This window comes from Hemitrygon akajei, chromosome 1, assembly GCF_048418815.1.
Source record: "Hemitrygon akajei chromosome 1, sHemAka1.3, whole genome shotgun sequence".
Taxonomy (NCBI): domain Eukaryota; kingdom Metazoa; phylum Chordata; class Chondrichthyes; order Myliobatiformes; family Dasyatidae; genus Hemitrygon; species Hemitrygon akajei.
The window spans coordinates 28,841,856-28,864,071 of record NC_133124.1 but is presented as its reverse complement, the minus strand read 5'-3'; the positions used below and the strand labels follow the sequence as shown (position 1 = coordinate 28,864,071).

The window sequence follows — 22,216 nt, the reverse complement described above, 5'->3', positions numbered from 1 at the left end:
CTCTTTTGTAAATATTTCAGGTATTTCTATTCCCAGGGACAAACCATCAGCATATCCGTGATGGAGTGTGCTGTATTGTGGTATGCAAGGATCAAATCCTCTTGAATTTGATCTTGTAATTGTATCCTCGAAAAAATGGAGCCCGTCCTGCATTTGTGCTGCTGCTGTTAGTGGAACACCCCTCTGTGGAGTGAAAAAGGACACTAGCGGTTGATGATTAGTTATGCAAGTAAACTCTGTCCCATGCATATACTGGGTAATCCCTCTCCTGTACGAGTACTATTTTACTCTGCAGTGGTAAGGGAAGATGATGGAAAGTCTATGGGGCATTCACTTCCATCACTCATAATATGTGACATAATTGCACCTGTATCATAAGGTGAACCATCACAGCAAGCTTCATTGGACAATCTGGATCATAAGGTATGAGTACAGTGCCTGACGTCGCTGTGTCATTTTCTTTTTTTGGAAAGCCACCTCACATTGCGTTATCCATTGCCTTTTTTTTCTCGATTTGTAGTGATGAGTTCAAGGAGTTCAGCAGCCAGGTTTGGACATTATGGTAATTGACAAATCCTAAAAAGGGCCACAACTATGATACATCCTTTGACCTTGAGGCATCCAGCACTGCTTGAATTTTCTCAGCGCACTTGTTTAATTCTTGTGCGTCAATGATGTGACCACATTGATGCTTGGTTTAAAGAATTCACAGTTGTAGCTTTGTGCTTTGAGCCTATAATCTTCTAATCCTTTCAACACTGTCTTGAGATTTTGGAGGTATTGCTTGTCATCCTTACCTGTAATAATGATGTCATCCAGGTAGCACTGCATGCCTGGGCAGCCTTACAGCTCCTGGTGATCCATAGTTTTCTGTGAGAGTGCAAGTGCATATGCTACTTTAAAACTAAGCATATTATAACAATAAAGCCCTTTATGAGTGTTTATGATGAGAACCACTTTGGAATCTTCCTCCATCTCCCTCTGTCAGTAGGCCTCAGCTAAGTCCACTTTGATTAAGTGTGTTCCTCCAGAAGGGTATACAAAGATACCTTCTGTCCTGGGAAGAGGGTAGTAACCTACATTCAGTATTCTGTTGATAGTGACCTTAAAAACACCACAGATCGCAGTAGACACTCCCTTCTTGGCTACTGGGATCACTGGTGTTGCCCATGTGCTTCACTTAACCTTGGAAAGAATTCATAGAAACATAGAAAACCAACAGCACCATACAGTCCCTTCGGCCCACAATGCTGTGCTGAACATGTACTTACTTTAGAAATTACCAAGGGTTACCCATAGTCCTCTATTTTTCTAAGCTCCAGCTACCTATCCAGGAGTCTCTTAAAAGACCCTATTGTATCCACCTCCACCGTCGATGCCAGCAACCCATTTCATGCATTCACCACTCTCTGCATAAAAAACTTACCTCTGATTTCCCCTCTGTATACCTACTTCCAAGTACGTTAAAACTGTACCTCTCACGCTAGCCATTTCAGCCCTGGGAAATAGCCTTTGACTATCCACATGATCAATGCCTCACTTCATCTTGTACACCTCTATCAGGTCACCTCTCATCCTCCTTCGCTCCAAGGAGAAAAGGCCGAGTTCACTCAACCTATTCTCATAAGGCATGTTCCCCAATCTAGGCAACATCCTTGTAAATCTCCTTTGCACCCTTTCTTTGGTTTCCACATCCTTCCTGTAGTGAGGTGACCAGAAATGAGCACAGTACTCCAAGTGGGGTCTGACCAGGGTCCTATATAGCTGTAACATTTCCTCTTGGCTCTTAAACTCAATCTCACGGTTGATGAAGGCCAATGCACCGTAAGCCTTCTTAACCACAGAGTCAACCTGTGCAGCTGTTTTGAGCATCCTATGGACCCCAAGATCCTTCAGATCCTCCACACTGCCAAGAGTCTTACCATTAATACTATATTCTGCCATCATATTTGACCTGCCAAAATGAACCACCTCATACTTATCTGGGTTGAGCTCCATCTACCACTACTCAGCCAGTTTTGCATCCTATCAATATCCCGCTGTAACCTCTGACAGCCCTCCATACTATCCACAACACCCCCAACCTTTGTGTCATCAGCAAATTTATTAACCCATCCTTCCACTTCCTCCTCCAGGTTATTTATAAAACTCAGGAACAGAAAGGATCCCGGAACAGATCCCTGAGGCACATCACTGGTCACCGACCTCCATGCAGAATATGACTCGTCTACAACCACTCTTTGCCTTCTGTGAGCAAGCCAATTCTGAATCCACAAAGCAAGATCCACTTGGATCCCATGCCTCCTTACTTTCTCAATAAGGCTTGCATGGGGTACCTTATCAAATGCCTTGCTGAAATCCATATACACTGCATCCACTGCTCTACCTTTATCAATGTGTTTAGTCACATCCTCAGAAAATTCAGTCAGGCTCATAAGGCAGACCCTGCCTTTGACAAAGCCATGTTGACTATTCCTGATCATATTATTATGTCTCTCCAACTGTTCATAGATCCTGCCTCTCAGGATCTTTCCAGCAACTTACCAACCACTGAAGTAGGACTCACTGGTCTATAATTTCCTGGACTATCTCTACTCCCTTTCTTGAATAAGGGAATAACATCTGCAACCCTCCAATCCTCCTGAATCTCTCCCATCCCCATTGATGATGCAAAGATCATTGCCAGAGGCTCAACAATTTCCTCTCTCACCTCCCACAGTAGCCTGGGGTACATCTCAGAGTAAGGTCCCAGAGACCTATCCAACTTGATGCTTTCCACAAGCTCCAGTACTTCCTCTTTCTTAAGGTCTATATCAAGATTTTCAATCTGCTGTAAGTCATCCCTACAATTGCCAAGATCCTTTTCTGTAGTGAATACTGATTAACTCCTTCAGCCTCCATGTGACCTCGCTAAATGACTACTTTATGGGCTTTGTATAACTTGGGTGTGGCATTTTTATTTAACACTATTTTACCCTTCATATGTTTGAGTTTGCAAAAGCCATCCTTGAACATTGCTATGGCATCCTCCAGTACCTTTCTTAATTCACCGTCTTTATTGCGAGAGATGTGGCATGAAGTAATGGATGTATCTCCAATAATGTTATGGTTGTCTCAACCCTCAACATCCCCACAATGCTGGCTCTCCTGCTTTTCCTACATACAAGCCCAAAGTGGCTTGTTAATTGTTGTATTTCACTGTTATAACTCCCATTAGAGTTATTTTTTCCAGTATATGCAGCTGGATATATGCAGCCTTCATTTTAGTATTTTTAAATGCCATTCAAACACATTTTGTGGAAAGACTGAAATAGTTAAATTCCATTTTAATTAATTTTCTGCACATATCTGATGTTAGCCGTATTACTTGTCCCTTTTTAGTTTTCACATTGTAAATGAAGTTGGGTGGGACTACAAGCAGAGATGATCAGTTAAGGATGAAAGGCGAGAAGTTTAAGGGAAACATGAGGGGAAACCTCTTCACTCAGAGGGGTGTGAGAGTATGAAGGAGCTGCCAGCACAAGTGGTGCATGCAAGCTCAATTTCAATGTTTTAAGAGGAGTTTGGATAGGTATAAGGATAGTAAGGATATGGAGAGCTATGATCTTTAGGAGTAGGTAGTTTAAATGGTTTTCACATGGACTAGATGGGCCAAAGGGCCTGTTTCTCTGCTGTACTTCTATATGACTCTATGATTCCAAATCTTAAAACTACACAGTCCTGCATCACTCTTATCATTATCAGATTTTTTCATCACAGCATACAGATTAGTTCCCTCTTTGAAACTGCAGCTTGACTTTTTACCTTTTTCTCTTCCTATGCAGTCCCTTTATTTTTGTCTGCCCAACAGGTTCTTTGTATGTGTCCTACTTTGTTACGTTTTATACAAGTTCTGCCTTTAAACCTGAATTGGCCTGGTTTATGTGAGCCCCCTGCCACAACACTAACACAATTTGTTCAGCGAAGCAGATTTCTGTTTTGACCTTGCACTTCTGTTCCTGCACACCTTCATTCCTGACTAGAATTCAATTGCACCTCTGTCTGCTGTTTCCATTGATACAATGGTTTAAACTGCTGTTCTAAATGTGACTTGTGCTTCAGTAAGGAGCTGTTTTTGAATGCTTTCTTGTAAGATCCCACAAAATAAATAATCTCTCAATGAATTGACAACACTCAAACAATTTCTTCAATTCGGCCGTGTAAGCTGAAATGAACTCACCTTCCTTTTGATTCCACTTATGAAACCTGAAGTGTTTTGCAATCAACAATAGTTTGGTATTATGTTCGCAATATCAGCAAAGCTCATTTTTCCTGGTTTGGTTGAAGCAGTTAAACTCCAAAGAAAACTGTATGTTTTGTATATTGCACTCAGCAACACTGGCACTCATTTTTCATCGGCTATTTCATTTTCTTCAAGATACTGCTCAAGTCGTTCAGTATACTGTTGTGCAATTAAACGCATCTATCCCTCCAATGTAGCCAACCATTTCTATTCTTTTATTTATTTATTATTATCACCCAGTACTCATTGTTTATGAACCCATTGCCATACTCATTGCTTATTAATTTCATCCATTTTCTGCTTTTTTATCACTCAAACTTCTCTCTCCCCTTCCAAAGAGAAATATACTGCTGTCACTAGGTAGGTGGCTGTCTTGGGTTCTTGTTAAAACTTCCTTGTCACCACTATTATGTTTTGTTACTCCAGAAACTAATCAAAAGGAAAACACAGGAGCTGAGTTGGTGTCTACTTAGTGTCTTCTCTCTTTTTTTTCTAGTGAGGCACCCACATACGATGTGGTTGCATATTCTGGAACTTCTTACATATAACCCATTATGAATTATGTAAACAAAGAATGCTTACTCAACCAATATATTTACAATATTACTCTAATATTACTGAAATATTGAATACATTACACCATCTATCTGCAACTTTTTCATCACTTCTCACCACCATAAAAGTTTAATGTTTGAAGTAAATTTGTTATCAAACTAGGTGTACTGTATGTCAGCAAATACCACCTTGAAATTGATTTTCTTGCAGGAATTCACAGCAGAAAAAAGAAATACAATAGGGTCAGTGAACAACCACACACAAAGACTAACAGCCAACCAATGTGCAAAAGAAGGCAAACTGTGCAAATACAAGAAGAAATAAATATTACTGAGGACATGAGTTATAGAGTCCTTGGAAGGTTGTAGAATCAGTTCAGTGTTGAGGTTCTTCACACTGGTATAGGAGCCGGATGGCTGAAGGAGAATAAATGTTCCTGAACCTGGTGCTGTGGGTCCTAAGATTCCTGTACCTCCTTCTCGCTGGCAACAGCAAGGAAAGAGCATAGTCAGAAAAGAGCCTTTTGCTGTCAAAAATAAGATGATTAGTTCTGGCTACAGTTCCAGAGATAATGAAACAGTCCATATTCAAGCACAGCACGTTCTGAATAGATCCAGTAAGTGTTATTGGATCTATCCAGTCCATACAAGTCCATACAAGTGACTGGCACTGGCCTTTTCCAGCAAGGGAGACCATCACTACAAGCCATGAACTACAGCTGCATTGCCAGCACCATGCGAGTAATCACATTTGGCTCAAAAACTGGATCACTAGGACACGAGAATCTAAATGATTAAATTATGTGAGTATACTATGTGAAACAGAACTAGACTTATTGAATGTATAAAGCTACTGGGCAATTTAAAGTTAAGAAAATTATTTCACCTGATAGGAGAATTCAGATTAAGAAAACACACTGGCAAGACCATTCACGAAGAAAATGAGGAAATAATTTTTCTCAAAATGCAAGTCGAAATATGGAAAACTTTCTGTTCCGGAAGATGTAAAATAGTTTAATTTTATTAAGTAAGATTATGAGGGGATTGTGATAAAATATTTAAATAGCAAGGGGTTATGTTATGAAAACTTAAATATCATATACCCTCTTGTTTCCATCCTTAACAAACATCCCTCCAACTTAATGGCATGAACATTAATTTTTCTCAATTCTGGTAAATTCCCACTCCCCTTTCCCTCTTCTTCAATTCACTACTTCGGCTTCCCTCTTGCCACATCACTTTTCCTCCCCTGCCTATCATCTCCAAGCAACACACACAAAATGCTGGTGGAACGCAGCAGGCCCGAAACGTCGACTGCACTTCTTCCTGTAGATGCTGCCTGGCCTGCTGCGTTCCACCAGCATTTTGTGTGTGTTGCTTGAATTTCCAGCATCTGTAGATTTCCTTGTGTTTGCGTCTTTATACTATCACCTTCACCTACTTTCCCTCCTCCTCCTTTTTCTTCATGGTTAACTCTTCTCTCCTATCAGATTCTTTCTGCTGCAGCCCTTTAGCCTTTCTACCTATCACCTCCCAGCTTCTTACTTCATTCCCCACTCTTCCAACACCTGGCTTCACCTACCCCCTTCAAGCTTGTACAACACCCTTCACCCCACCTTCTTATTCTGGCTTCTTCTTTCCTTTCCAGACCTGATGAAGGGTTACGGCCTGAAACATTGACTACTTAATCATTTCCATAGATGCTGCCTGTCTTGCCAGTTACTCCAGCATTTTGCACGTGTTATCAACATCTGCAGAGTCTCTTGTGCCTTTTAGACTTCCCTCTGTTATGTTTGCCAGGTTATTCTCCTCAGCATGACCAAGTCTCATATTTATTTGCCAAAAGTTGCGACTATTCCTTCTCCTAATTGCAAAATATTGCTCATTCAATTGATTTGAAAAGTTATAGCATTTATATTTTAAAGGCTGTAGCGTTTATTTATTACCATCCTATTCCTGCACTTAAAAATGATTGGTTCGGTACAATTGCAGTGACAATATTTACAACAATTCCAGCAGGTATCCATAAACCAAAACACTGGATTAGTTCCCACATGGAACTCTGATCCTTACCTCACAACTGTTTCTCTTTATCCTTCCTCTTTCTCTGTTGTATGACACAGAGCATTAGATAAGCAGAAATTTCCTTCAACTAAATATTGGAATGGTCATTGTCACTGGACCCTGTTACAAATGATTTTCCCTATGCATTGACTCCATTGTTCTTCCATTATTTGCAAGGTCTTAAACTATAGGATTCTCTTCCTAAGCCTTTCCATCTCTCTGTCTCTCTTTCTTCCTGTAAGGCTCCTTTTTAAACCTATTTCCTAAACAAAGTTTTTGGTCTTCTGCCTCGATCTTCTCTGCTTGATATGGTGTCAGTGTTGTTTTAATAATGCTGCTGGGAGGTGCCTTTTATGTTTCATTCACATTAAAAGCTTTGAGTAAATGCAAGTTCTTATTGTTCCTTTTGGTACCTGAGTATATCATCATTTATCGAGTGTATGTATATGTGATTCAGAGTGATATTGTCTTCTGACATCCTTCTACATGTGGAGCAAGATGAAAAATATATGTATCCCTTCAGGAATGTTACGATATAAGAAACATAAGCTGGCTTTTCATTCCCATCAGACATAATGTAAGACCGTGATTAATCTTCAATCTGATATTCCACAATTCCTTTAAATGTCCAAAAATTATTGCAACTGGAGAACCCAAAGCCAACTGTTGGAGGATGTCAGCAGGCCAGGCAGCATCTGTGAAGAGGAATAAACAGCCAATGCTTCAGGCCAAGATCCTTCGTCTGCAAATCTGTTCCTGCCTTAAATTTACCGAGTGACTGAACCTCCACAACCTCTTGACTACAAGTTCCAAAGACTCATTACCCATTGGGTGAAGGGAATTCTTTGTATACCTCAGCACTGAATAGCTGACCTCTTTTTTTTTCAGGATTATGGCTCCCTGTTTCCAGATCGCACAGCCAATGGATCTTAAGACCTTTGTATGTTTCATTGAGATCATGGAGTATTTTGAGAAGTTTTGGGCCCCTTATCTAAGCAAGAATATGCTGACATCGGAGAGGGTCCAGAGGTGTGCACAAGAATGATCACAGGAATGAAAAGGTTAAAATCTGAGGAGCGTTTGAGGCTCTGGGCCCGTAACCACTGGAGTTTAGAAGAATGAAAGGGGATCTTGTTGAAATTTATTGCATATTGAAAGGCCTAGGTGGAGTGGAAGTAGAGAGCATTTTTTCCACAGTGGGGGAGTCCAGGACCAGAGGGCACAGCTTCAGAATACAAGGGCATCCCTTTAGAACTGAAATGAGGAGGAGTTGCTTTAGCCAGATGGTGATGAATCTGTGGAATTGCCACAGGCAGCAAAGGAAGATAAGCCATTGGTATATGTAAAGAGGAAGTTGATATGTTCTTGATTAGTAAGGGTGTCTAAGGTTACAGGGAGAAGTCAGGAGAATGGTGTTGAGAGGGACAATAAATCAGCTATGATGGAATAGCTGAGCAGACTCATTGGGCTGCTATGTCTTATTGTCTTATAGTCTTATGATCACCTTTGATTCTTTATAAGTCAAGTGAGTATAGGGCAAGTCGGGTTAACCTATTCTTACAAGACCAGCCTCCAATCCCAGGAATCAATTGCGGATCCTCCATTAGGGTCCATCTATCTCAAGTATATTACTGTACACCAAAGGCTCTACACTGTGCTGTAATGTTCTGCCGTATGTGCTTTTGTTCCTGAGCGTTGTTGCAGGAAAGCACCCATCATCAGGGACCCCCACCACCCAGATCATACTCTTTCTCACTGCTGTTATCAGGAAATTGAACCGAAAGGGATAACCTCACTCAACTTCACTTGACCCATCATTGACATGATCCCACAATCTATGGACTCGTTTTCAAGGACTCTTCATCTCATGTTCTTGATATTTATTGCTCATTTATTATTATTATTATTATTATTATTATTATTATCATCATCATTATTATTGTTGTTGTTGTTGTATTTGCATAGTTCATTGTCTTTTGCACACTGGTTGTACTCCCAGTTAGTGTGATCTTTCACTGATTCTCTTATGGTTATTGGATTTATTGGGTATACCTGCAAGAAAATAAATCTCAGGGTTGTATATGGTGACATATATGTATTTTGATAATAAATTTAATTTGAACTTTGAACTGGGGAGACCAGGCCTGTACAAAATATCCCAGGTACAATCTCATTAAGAATCTATGTAACTACAGTAGGAATTCTTTACTCTTATACATAAATCCTTTTGCAATAAAGGGCAGAATGTTGTTTGCCTTTTTAGTTGGTTAATGTGCCCACATGCTAATACTCAGTGATTGTTGTAAAAAGTAATGAGGTCCCTCTAAAAATATCTTTGTTTGATAATTCACTTGTTCATAGAAAGTCACTGCTTATCTATTTTTCTATCAAACTGGATGGCCTGCATATTCCCTCATTAAAGTTAATCTGTTATTCATTTATTCTGCATCCTCTTTACAACTTACATTGCCACCTGGATTACTGTCATCATAAAAATGTGGAACCACTAATGTAGATTGTGAACTGCTAGGACCCCAACACCAATCAAAGATTCAAAGATTCAAAGCACATTTATTATCGAAAAATATATAAGGTATACACCTTGAAATATGCCTGCTTACAGGCAGCCACAAAGAAAGAAACTCAAATAACCCAGTTTTTAAAAAGACCAAAATCCACTGTGCAGATAAAGAGAGAGAAAAAAACACATCCTGCAAACAATAGAAGCAAGCCAACAGCATCCCGAACCAGACTGAGTTCCAGATCCACTCCCAGAGTAGGCCCAAGCCAGGCCTTGGACCCCAGTTTTCATACCGGGGTGGGGGGGGGCAGAAACGCACAGTAGCCGGATCAGTTCACAGTCGCCGAGAAAGGAATGAACATCACGGAAGAGTGAGTGAAATCAGTCCGACCCTTACCCCTCTACCCGACACTTGGGCTTTCAGTCTATCTGGGCCGACATCTAAATTGTATAAGCAATGACTAGTGCCATGTTCTAGGACCTGGATCCAGGCCTCCCAATACACTGGGGCCACTCTGCTAGAAGCCATTCTTGATCTCACCAAACCAGATTGGCACTTGGATCACTCGGATGACCTCACACCCGGATTAAGTGGACAGGCATCAAAACTCTTGCACCGACTTCTCTCCAAATTGCTCACTTCGTCTCCGCTAGCGATACGAACTCCATCTGCGTACCCGGTGGCTCAAGCACGTTGCACTCGCCAGCACAGTTCATCCCCTGAACCAGCCTCACTCCACCTGCCTCTTCATTGTCTGCACCACTATTTGCTTCATGAAATATGTAATAAGTAATTTTTTTGTCAATTCTCCTGCCTTATGATTTACCAGCAAGCTGTCACACATCTTCGGCAGTGCCATCTTAAACCAGGAAAAAAAATATTGATTAATTGTTGTCTCCTAAACTGAAGGTGATCCATAATGAAATCAAATTTGACTATGGTTTGGTGATGATATTGAGCCTCTAACTTTATGCAAGAAGCAGAATTTTAAAATAATGATTTCAGTTTTATATCACACATCTTATCTGCAAATATATTATTCATATTTCTAACTTGTATTGTTGTGTAATCTGTTTTAAAGTAGGATTTTATATTAGTGCTACAAGTAGAACCATAATTCTGCTTGTGAAATGCTGGGGATTCAAGATTCATTATGAGGGGTATAGATATGGAAGAGGCAAGCAGGCTTTTTCCACTGAGGTTGGGTGGCACCACAGCTAAAGAGCAAGGGTTAAGGGTGAAAGGTGAGAAGTGTAAGGGGAACATGAGGGGAAGCTTCTTCACTCTGAGGGTCGTGAGAGTGTGGAACAAGCTGTCAGCAGAAGTGGTGCATTTAAGCTCAATTTCAATGTTAAAGAGAAGTTTGGATAGGTGCGTGGATGGTAGAGGTATGGAGGGCTATAGGGCTGGTACAGGTCAATGGGAGCAGCAGTGTAAGTGATTTGGAAGACTAGATGGACTGACAGGCTTCTGTGAAGTGCTTATGGTTCTGTGCTGTATTTTTCTATGACTCTGTGACTGTAGAATAAATGTACTCTATCTACCAGTAAAATTCTAATTATTAACTGTTCACAAGAGTGACTATCACTTACCTTTGTCTCCAACACTGGTGAATTGCCATGGCCAGCTTCACTCTTACCAAAATTTCTTCAGATTTTATTATCGCTCTTCTACAATCAAGCACAATAAAAAGATTAATGAACATATAAATACAGCGTGTGAATTGGGATCACACCCCAAAGGCAGAGTCTTATGGAATTATTCACACTTGCATCCTGGATTAACCACATGCATCTAATGGTCAATGTTTTGAACAGCAATCATCTAAATCTAGAATCAGAATCAAGTTTATTATCACTGTATACAGTATATGATGTGAAATTTGTTATTTTGTGGCAACAGTATAGAGCAAAAATATCAAAATGCAATAAATTACAAAATAGTGTATTTACAAAATTACAATACAAAGAAGGGAATAATAAGGTAGTGTTCATGGGTTCACAGACTCTTCAGTAATCTGATGGCTGAGGGAAAGAAGCTGTTTCTGATTAGTCTTCATCCTTCCTGATGGTAGCAACAAGAAGCCATGTCCAAAATGGTGAGGGTCTTTAGTGATGGATACCACCTTCTTGAGGCACTGCTTCCTGAAGATGTCTTTGATGGTGGGACTGTTGTGCCCAAATGGAGCCAGCTGAGTCAACAACCTTTTGCAACCTTTTGCGCTCCTGTGCATTGGAACCTCCATACCAAGCTATGTTGCAAGTAGTCAGAATGCTCTCCACCGTACATCTATCGAAATGTGCGAGAGTCTTTGCTGACATTTTAAATGTCTTCAACCTCTTAACAAAGTCGAGCTGCAGCTTTCTATCATAATATAAAATACTGGAATAATCAGTGGATCATGACTTGAGGTTTAAGTACTTGGAGAGAGAAACAGGGTTAATACTTTCTATTGATGACCTTTCATTAACTAACAATAGAAAAAAAACCACAAAAAGTAATTTTTGTTCAGTGTTTCAAACATACTTAGAATATTATAAAATACACTCCGTGGTCACTTTGTTAGGTGTGGAGTGGAATCTAGTGTGGTCTTCTGCTGCTGTAGCCCATCCATTTCAAGCTTTGACATCTTTTGCATTCAGAGATGCCATTCTGCACACCACTTGTAGTGCACGGTTATCTGAGTTACAGTTGCCTTCCTGTGAGCTTGAACCAGTCTGGCCATTCTCTTCCGACTTCTCACATTAACAAGTCATTTTTGCACACAGACCCACTGCATGTGTTTTTTTTTAAATTTTCTGCATGATTCTCTGTAAATTTAGAGACTGGTGTGCATGAAAATCCCAGGGGATCAGCAGTTTCTAAGATACTCGTACCAACCCATCTGGCACCAACTATCATTCTACAGTTAAATTCACTTAGATCACATTTCTTTTCCATTCTGATATTTAGTCTGAACAGCAACTGAACCTCTTGACCATGTCTGCATGCTTTTATGCATTGAGTTGCTGCCACGTGAGTGAGTGATTAGATACTTATATTAATGAGCAGGTGTGCAGGCATACCTAATAAAGTGGCCACTGAATGTATATTATAAAATATTTTATGTGCCATATGTACTGAGAGCTTTCAGGTTCTGTAGCTGGGTAAAAAAGCAACGTTGATGATTTCTCTTCACTAATTTTGGTTTGGCTAGGGTCCAGGGCTGGGTTGTTAAGTTGCGGCTAGTTATGAAGCACCTGACATCAAAAGGCAGGAAACGTTTTCACAAGGCTCTAACATTCAATGGCAGAAGTTTTGCTGTCAACTTTCTGGTGATCACCATGAACCAGAAATACAACTAGAATAACAACACAAACACTGTGACTAATGGATGGGTCAGATGTTGGGTGTTCTGCAGTAAATGGCCTGATTCGTGATTCTCAGGGGCTCCTACTGTCTAGAATGCACATCTGGAGAATAATGGTTTGTTCAGATGACCGCAGGGGTAACAACAGTCCAGTTCTTCAGCTCTAACACTCTTTCACTGTCTTTAAAGCTTTTCTCATTTTAGCAACATCTCATTCATAAATGTACACTTCTCTCTCGGGCTACAGTATGTCCTATTTCAAGACTACACTACAATATCTCAAATTTCCAAACCTGCTACTTCCATGGCTTAAAATGGCAAAGACAACAACAATTCCCTTCAAGTTTTTCTCCAGTTGATACCCTATCCTTGCTAGGTATTTCACCATTTGTTCATTTTAGTTGGCTCCAGATTCAGAATGTCCTGATCTGACAGCCTTCTGGGACTAACTTCACAGCACAGGACAGGTGTCTCCCACAGCACACGACCACATTCTCATGGTAACATGAAAGGAGAACAAAAAGAAACCTTACCAGATATTTTTAGCCTAAATATGGTAAAAGCAACAGTGGATACAAATTTGATTCGTGAAATAGCTATTAAAATAACTATTCATCCTTTGCTGTAGAGCAGGACATTATTGCAGGTGGTATAAAATAATAACAAATATCTACAAATGTGAGTACCAGTCTGAAGTTAAGATGGTACACAGGTGATTTCTTGAACACTGTGGCTTGGATCGCAGTCTGTGTTCTGCTGTTGCAGCAAGTTCCTGGCTGGGTTTGCACATCGATACTTTGTTCAGTGCAGAACTCGTGCCTTGATGGTTCCCCTGGCAGCAGTGACTGACCTACGTGTCAGTGGTTGATGCCAAGGGAACTATCAAGGCAATTAGTGATGGGTGGCCTGAGAGATGAGTTTGTGCAGGAAGGGGCAGTCTCTCCTGAAGCTTCCGGTAGCTCTGCCTGGATGGAAGGGGGGAACAATATGGGTCTAGAGAGCACTGTAAGACAGAGAGATTGAAACCAAATCAAGGGAAAAGATATGATTGAGGGAGCTACCTAAAGAAATGTGGGGTGAGGGGGAGAGAAGGTGAGGGGAGAAATGCAGAGGGGAAATGAGCAAATGCTCGAAGAAAATGATAATAAGAGAGACAGAAAATTGCCAATTTACTTTTAAGGCGAAAGAAAAGTGTGAGTGCAGTGTAAAGATGGGTAAAATTCACGAAGCAAAAAAATAATAGAACAACAAAAATGCAGTGAGAAGCTAAGAGCGAACATAAAATAGAGGAAAATAGAAAGATGATGAGAGAATAGGCAGAAAAAAATGGGAAAATGAAAATAATACACAAAAGGGAAATGCCTGCGTCTGAGTGTTGTGTGGCTGTTGGGGGGGTGGAACCAATAAGGAGGTGAGAATATGGAAGTCGAAAGACGGGAATTACAAATGGAGAGATAGAGAAACTGCAGAAATGATCAGTATGCTGGGAAAGTTTATGATAATGCATAACAAAAAAATGAGCACATACAGAAAGACATGATAAAATACAGACAGCCAGAAAAGGTGAAGAATATAGATAAAAAGAATGGGGGAAAGCCAATGGGGGATGATCAGCACATGAGAGAGAGAAAAAATAAAGGTAAAAGACAACTGGAACAGAAACTAAATGCATAACAAGAAAGGCAAATTGGTGATTCAAGGGAGGGAAAGAGAAAGTGTAAGTAATGCTGAGGTGGGAGGGAAATTCAATATTGGCAAAAAGATGGTATGAATACTCCAGGTGGTGGAATTAATACTCCATGGGGAAGAGGGGGAAGAACATGAATAAAAAATAATACAAAATAAGGAAAAGAGTTGGAGAAAGAAGATGTAGAAAGATAAAGGAAACATCAAACGATAGCGAACATCGTCGGGGATAAAGGAAGTTCGAGGGATCTGATGTTCTAAACTGGGGAAAATTGAAAATTACTATAAGTAGAGGAGAGATTTTAAAATACATAGAAATGTGCGAAGAGCAATATTGTGGTAAAATGTGATTAGCAGGTAAGGAAGAATAAAACCTGAGGGGGGGGGTGAAATAACCTGATTTTTTTTTAAATTAGAAGACGCAAGGAAAGCTAACGGAAAAGCGAATGAAATAAGAGTCCGGGAGAAGGAAGAAGAATATGAAAGAGTGTCAGAATGAAAGAAGAGAGGAGGTGGACAAAAAGGGAGACTGCTGGTTAAAACCCGCGCACACAAAAGATTGAGAAAAAGGGAAAGGCGAGAGTGAGAAAGATCAGAGAGGCAGCATTTCAGTCACCAAGTCAAGCGTTAAGGAGCGTGTACTTAAACATTTCCTAACCACTCAATTTTCATCGACCAACCACTGTATTTAGTATTCTCCCCTAGTCGGTACAAACACGCCTCACTAAGTACTTTAGAGGCAATTTCATCGATTTTCTTTAACAAATAAAAATAACGATTGTACAGCAACAGTTCGAATTTACATTGTCAGAATTTGATAGTCGCCATTTAGTGGAATTTTGAAGAAAAAAATGGAGACCTGAAACAATAGTGTATGGAGCCTAACACAGACATGGCTAAAGCAGCGATTAGCTTGATCCTGCAAAGCAAATACAAATCTGAAATATGTTTCCATTTCATCACAGAACATTGTTCAAAGATGTTTAGAGAGCGTTATTGACTTAAACAAACAAGGTGCTAAAATATCGTGGCAACAGTTTTTTTTTACACAAAAATAATTTATACCGCTGTACAAATTAAAATCTGCTATAAATATACGAGGTTATTATGCAATTGTGGATCTTATTACAAAAACACGCAAACGAATAGAATGCGCCGTGCATTGTTTTCGTATACAATGCGAAAATGGTAATTTATTTCTATTTAATTCTGGAACGTTTTGAGGGTGACAGAAGTGCAAAATCGAACGTTCAAAATATAGGTGTATGAAATATTTAAAATGGATATCATTAATTAAGACAAGATCATAAATACATGCCGTACTTGTGAAGTTTGTAATAAATGCAAGTTAATTATACTCCTTTGATCATTAGACTATGTGAAGTATTGTACTTGTTCTTTTTCACATGAAATAACCCCTTTTTCGTTGTGGGAGGAAATGTTTAGTTGTAAATGATATGTCACATTTAAACGCTTTGATAGATTTCCGTTTATCGAATCGATCCAGGACCAGATCAATCGGATAACGGTAGTGTTTTACATAGGCTACATCTAGTCCATATTACTCGATTAAAGATTATTTAACGATTTGCTAGTGAGAGGATTTAATTTGTTTTCTTTCGAAATCTCAGGAAATGTGGAGGTTATGAGTTGTAAGGTACAAAAATGCTTTAAAGATTTCACAGATATAAACAAAAAATATAGTTACATTAAATACAGAATGATCAATGCACTAATATATATCTGCTATGAATTAGACGCAGTTAAATACAAACCTTGGGTTCCATGCAGAATCGTGGGAAATATAGGCGTGAATTATTTGCGTTATAAAATATGATTGCGGAATATTAAATTAAAGTCAGATAACTCCGCATTCAGAGAGGCAGCACTCAGTCCCGAATTTATTTATCACATTTTTCTACTGGGCCTGCAGTGCTGGACACTTTGGGGATGTCAGCCTTCTAAATCCGTGGGCTTTTTGCAAACGTTTTTTTAGTTCGTTTTCAATGACGGTGTCCAAGAAAGAAGTGATCGATAAAATTCCTGAGGTAAAACCAATCTCAAGTTATTTGTTTGTGTTCCTAACAAAAGTTGAACAGTTTGTGGTTTGAAAATGTAACGTTATATTCTGCATATTGTTGCACTTCTTTTTGCAATTGGTATTGGAATTGTCGGTGACAGAAAGTGAAATTTCTGCTGTGAAGAAATAGGAAATGGTGTATATATTTCTGTGTTTATAAACAATGGGCCGAACCCGGGAGGAGATGATGGTCAGCGTGCTGTCAAAGTGATGACCTTTTAAGCCCCAGAGGGCGCCAGGCGTGTTCATCGTATACATTTCCCTTCAACAGACAGAGAGAAAAAAAAGATCTGCTACATTGTGTACAAAATAAATCCCTAAAATCAAATTACAAAGACCTATAGAATAAAGGATTGATAGACCGGGAGATAAAACACAGGTAATGCACGAACTACTTTTTAACGTGTTAAAATTGTATCTAAAAATAATGATTATCAGTTTGTATAACACTTTATTTTTAGAAAGCAATGTTATAAGAATGCTTTCATTCAAACCGAGTTAGTGGATTGGATCGTGGAATGTGGGTGAGAAACTTGAACAGTGCGTTTTATACATGAGAATGGTTTAGTTTTAAATTGATTTGAAACGTGCAACGTTATTGTGGCCATGGCTACATTAGAAAAATATGTTTATTATTGCAAAAGTTTTGGCGCTTCTCGGGCGTTTTACTACTTTTCATAGATTGAGCAAAGTCTAGCAGGTTGAACCGTAACTTGGAGATTGTTGTTGGAAGTTCAAGCCGATCGATATATCTTTATTGTTGATATGGAAAATCGTTTCGTCTTCGCCAGGAATTCTTTGCTTTATCTATTGAATATAGGAAAATGTAGTTTTGTGCATTGTCCATAGCGGATCTACAGTGTATGACTTCTTTTCGGCTTTGTCTAAGCCGAAGTACTAAGGTTTTGTCTTTTAAAAATATACTTAACACAGCGCCTTTGGCAAATAGCCCCCGAGGGGGAGTGAGGGTTATCGAGGTGTCTCGAGCACGGGTCCCTAACATTTAAGCAGTACTGATGGGTTGATGTGGAGCTATCAGAGAGTCCCAGAGAGAGAAGCGATGTGATAGACAAGGGGAGAGATCAAGAGGCGAGTTGAGGGCTACTGGCGGCCACCGTACAAAGAGACCCTGATAGAGACCTCTCACTACATTGCAACATAGAACTGAAAGAGGGAGGAATAGAGTGCGAAAGAAAGGGACAGAGAGAAACATGTGCTACCACAGTTCTGTTCTATCTCGCTCAGTCTTATCATATCCTCTAGCCCAGCTCTGAATAAAGTGCCTTCGATTTTCCCCCAGATAAGTGGTGATCTCCTGATTTTCTCATAACGATTAACATCCTTAGTGTCTTATTCGATAGCGACTATTAAGGATGAGGGACAGAAGAGAACAACACAAGAGGTAGGGTTTGCCAGCTGTTCTGAACTATCTCAAACAAAATCAGCCCCCGCGACAACCACGCGTTATTTCAGTTTAAATACAATCAGGGATATAGACACAAACATTAAAATAGAGGAAAATTGTAATTTAGATTGCTGTTGCAAAGTCACGTCAGTAGATCAGATATCAGCGCAATCAATACAGGTAGTGTTCCGCTGAAAAGAAGCGATTAGTAAGGAAGCGACGAGCCTGGTTTTTGATTTTTAACCTTATTCGGTTCTTGGCTGCTACTTGCCCTTGCATTTTCTTTTTTGTTGGTTCTTATTTCCGTGGAATAATTATATTTATTTAAAAATAAGCGAATTGAATATTTTTTTCAAAACGCCGTTTCGATTTGTTTTCTGTGTATTTTCCCCTAGAAATTATGAAAGTAGTTTTTTTTATTTTTGTTTTCTCCTTTTAATAAAAAAAACTCCCGTCTTCAAGCATGCGACTCGCAGTTTTTGTATATCGATTATTTTTTAGCACTTCCTCTACTTCCAGCTTCCAAAATGCTTATAATTGTATTTGCACAGCGACTGAACGCACGTTCAGTTTTCTTTAAAAGAAAACAATCCCGGTGTTTAGTTAGGATCCCCCGGTGCAGAGACTTTTTTACGGTGTAGAGTAAATAATATGACTTTGTTTTGTTTCGTTTTAGTGAACCTGAGTTTGTGAGAATGAAATGTGTGCTTGTGTGTGAGAGTATTAATGACTCCACAGCTCTAATTATGACCCCACCACAAATACATTTCACCCCCACACCCCCTTCCTCCTGCTAGTGTTAAATCAGAGGACGATTGTTAAACCCTGTGTGTGTGCGCGTGTGTATGTGTGTCTTTGTCTTTGTCCTGATGCGGGAATGTATTATGTTGTGTCCTGTGTCTGTGTATATGTGTATGTATGTCTGTCTGACATTTTCTCTCTCTGCCCCCTCCCTCCCTCTCCCTCTCTGTGGCTCCGTGTGTGTCTGTGTGTCTGTTGTGGGTCAGGTTGATGACTTTTCCATTATCGCCCACCGTGGCTTCAACTTCAAAGCGTCAAGTCCAATCTTTTGAATGTTGATCACCTCGCTAATTACACCTTCCCGTCGTGCATCGGTAATGAAGACACATGCGCACTCAACTTAATCAGCCATTTTTTACAGGGCAAAATAATTAGCAGAATAAAGATATATCGGATTTTCATTTCCAGTTTCCCTTTTCCGTTTGCGGTCGCAGCGCCGGCGAGAGTGCTCACCCGGGCCGGCCCAAAGGACCCACTTTCTTCTGGCCTGGGATCCTTTTTTTTAATTGTAAAAGCAATCGGGGCCAGTGGATGTGACAATAATTAATGTCATTATACAAAAAATAAAGAAGAAGAGGAGGCTGCGAGGGAAAATAGTAAGTTGCACTTTATTCAGCGGTAAGCCAGTATTATGTCGCAAACCCAAGGAGCCGCGTTATCGATTCGCACTCTTTATCATTGCAGACTTGGCTGGATGTTTCTGTCTCTCTCTCTCTCTCTCTCTCTCCCCTCTCTCTCTCAAAACATAACAAAAATATTTATATAAACGCGATTTAAATAGGATCTCTCTCTCTCTCTCTCGCTCGCCTCGGAGAGAACGGGTACCTGGTGTTTACACAAGTGCGTTCGTGTGACTTTTGGGACGTGTCGATATACATCAGAGACAGAGCGGGCTGTCAGCTTGCCTCGCCTCCCTGTGAAACTATTTCCAGACATAACTTGCTCATTCTTTTAGGGGGCTGTGAGAAGCAGTTTGTAGTCCGAGAGGGACAGGCAGACAGACAAGAAAAGGTGACGAGCCTGTCCAAGACCCACACTTTTCTGTCTTCCAGCGCTGAACTGTTCACTTTATTCCTGCCGTCTTCCCAAACAAAAAGACCAGATTTACAGTAGCAGTTTGAGCAAGCGGCGAGATGGTTATAGTATTAACAGAAACCCGTATAATCTGTACAAAGTAAATGTTGCAATTTTTTTAATCCACGGGCCATCTTTAGGACCCAGTCTTTAATTATAAGCATCTAAACAAAAAGAAAGCATTCGTTTTGGGAGGATCGTGCCCCAGTTTAAACACCAGTCAGTTCTCTTTGTTTTTGTTGTTTTTACCTGGCAGTATGTGAGCCGGCTGCTGGACGGCTGAGAGAGCAGGCAGCTCGGGCGAATTGAACTCCTTCAGCCTGGGTCGGAAGGCAGCCGCCGCAGCAGGTTGTGGGTGTTTATTGCAGGTTGATGCTCTCGGGGTGATGAGAATCATGGTGGTGGTGATGAAGAGCTTGAAGGCAGACACGCTCCCCTGGTCCCTGGATCAGTGTGTGTGTGTGTGTGTGTGTGTGTGTGTGTGTGTGTGTGTGTGTGTGTGTGTGTGTGTGTGTGTGTGTGTATGCGAGTGTGTGTGTGTGTCTGTGTGTATGCGAGTGTGTGTGTGTGTGTGTGTGTGTGTGTGTGTGTGTGTGTGTGTCTGTGCGAGTGTGTGTATGCGCGTGTCTCTCCTGTGTCTGCCTGCTTCCACTCGCGGCTGCTGCTCTTTCTGTCAAAAGCCGAGCTAAACTCTTCCTCCCCAGTTTGATTCGCACATTATCCGTTTCGACTCATCCCTGTGTGCCTCTAAGTATCTTTTCTAACACAGTTCGGAATTCCAACCAGCTAAATCCGCGCCTCGGCTCCTTTTGCCTTAACTCCGCTGTGTTCTGTGCTTTTTTTGATTATTATTGAAGCTCGTATATAGTAGCCCTGCCTTTTCGTTCGGGGCAGACTTCTGCGATTGGGACACGACAGTGACACGGGGATCGATCGTTTAAACTCAGAGCAAACGCTGGGTATGTAACGCACTCTCTCCCCTTCATCATTCCAGTAGCAACTGTGGGCACCAACTAAAACAAATCCGACACGAAATCTAAGCTAAAAATAGAGAGCTCCACAAAGAGCATGGGTTTTAGCAACGTCGACTGGAAACGTTTAATTTCCAAGATCCCGGAGAATTGTTCGTAATTTTTGATACGAAAAGCTCAATTACCTAAACCTATCACCATCAGAAATAAACACTTTCACTTTTTTCCTCTAATGTCTATAAAGGTCGAAAAGGAATCAAAATACATACAGCGGCTTAGACGGGCGAGTTGATCTGCGATACAATCATTTCTGTACTTCTAAAAGGAACATCCGATGGATTTTGCAGTGGCTGTAAATACTTATCTATATAGACACACGCACATATGGATTATGTATATGAACACAGGGACACGTATAGCGACAGAGGTATTTTGTGCGAATCGGTTTTTGTTTCCCGTCTCTTTTTTTTCTTGAACGACGAGACTGAGATTGTTTTTCAGTAACTGAACGGTGCCAAGTGCTAACATTTTAAATTCGTTTTATACACTAATAGATACACTTTGGTTGATACAATATCCCTTTTGTTTTTTTTTGTCCGAAGTTTATTTAGTCAATGGCCTTAATAAAATCTTTCAGGCCGGTAACAATAGTGGCAAATACAGTAGGTTAACTTATTAAACGTTGTTCATTTTGGAATGATTAAGAATGAGATTTGTATAGATTATTATCATGCAGTCCTGTCATTGACGTTTGCCGTGTTTCATCCACAATTAAATAGAACCTTATCCCTCAATTACGCATTTAAGCGTTTTACAAAATGGTGCAAGATACGTCTCTTTTTTCAATAATTTTCTTTAATTTTGTATTGATATTTTTGAAAACCTTATGCAGCAAAATGGCTAATCAAATCAGAGGGGCTGGGTGAATCAGTTCATATATCCCATAATATTCTCTTGGCACTTTAACCATAAGCTAAAACTTACACAGTGAAATTAGATTACCCACAATAACAATATTATAGCCTGCATTGGATGAAAGCAGAACTGAGGTGGCTTTGTTGATTGCAAGGGTTTAATGTTGCATTTCAGAATCTGATGTGGTTTAGTCTCCCTTCCATTAGCTGGAAAAACCCCTGAGGTTTTACAATTATTTCTTAAAGATAATACATTTAACATGGAATTGGTAGGCAGAGGAAAACTCATAAAGGCAAGAAGGAAAGCCCTTAATAACTCTTGAGATTCAGACATGTTCAGCAGTAAGATTGGTTCTGACTTCACCAAGGGTCGACAATGTGTCATTTCCATGAAGCCAAATTGCCCTCACCCTATATGATATTAATGTGCAAATCAATATTTCAGGGATTAAATTTCTCTTCTTCATTTTTTATGGTTTCTACCTCAATAAGTCTCAAGCCTATTAGAAAAGGC

The 22,216-nt window shown here is 40.1% G+C and overlaps 1 protein-coding gene and 1 long non-coding RNA gene across 2 annotated transcripts in view; one reads left to right on the top strand and one right to left on the bottom strand.

Moving 5' to 3' along the window:
* Positions 1 to 9,456: 9,456 nt before the first annotated feature.
* On the bottom strand, positions 9,457 to 21,004 carry LOC140725133 (uncharacterized). Its single transcript, XR_012098276.1, has 3 exons — positions 20,067 to 21,004; positions 11,015 to 11,092; positions 9,457 to 10,281 (listed from the first exon to the last, which is right to left on the bottom strand). It is a non-coding gene; the product is annotated as an uncharacterized lncRNA (long non-coding RNA).
* zfhx4 (zinc finger homeobox 4) overlaps positions 19,145 to 22,216 on the top strand; it is a 265,117-nt gene continuing 262,045 nt past the window's right edge. Inside the window, 1 exon segment of the mRNA XM_073040174.1 lies at positions 19,145 to 19,339. The gene's annotated coding sequence lies outside the window, so the exon portion shown is untranslated.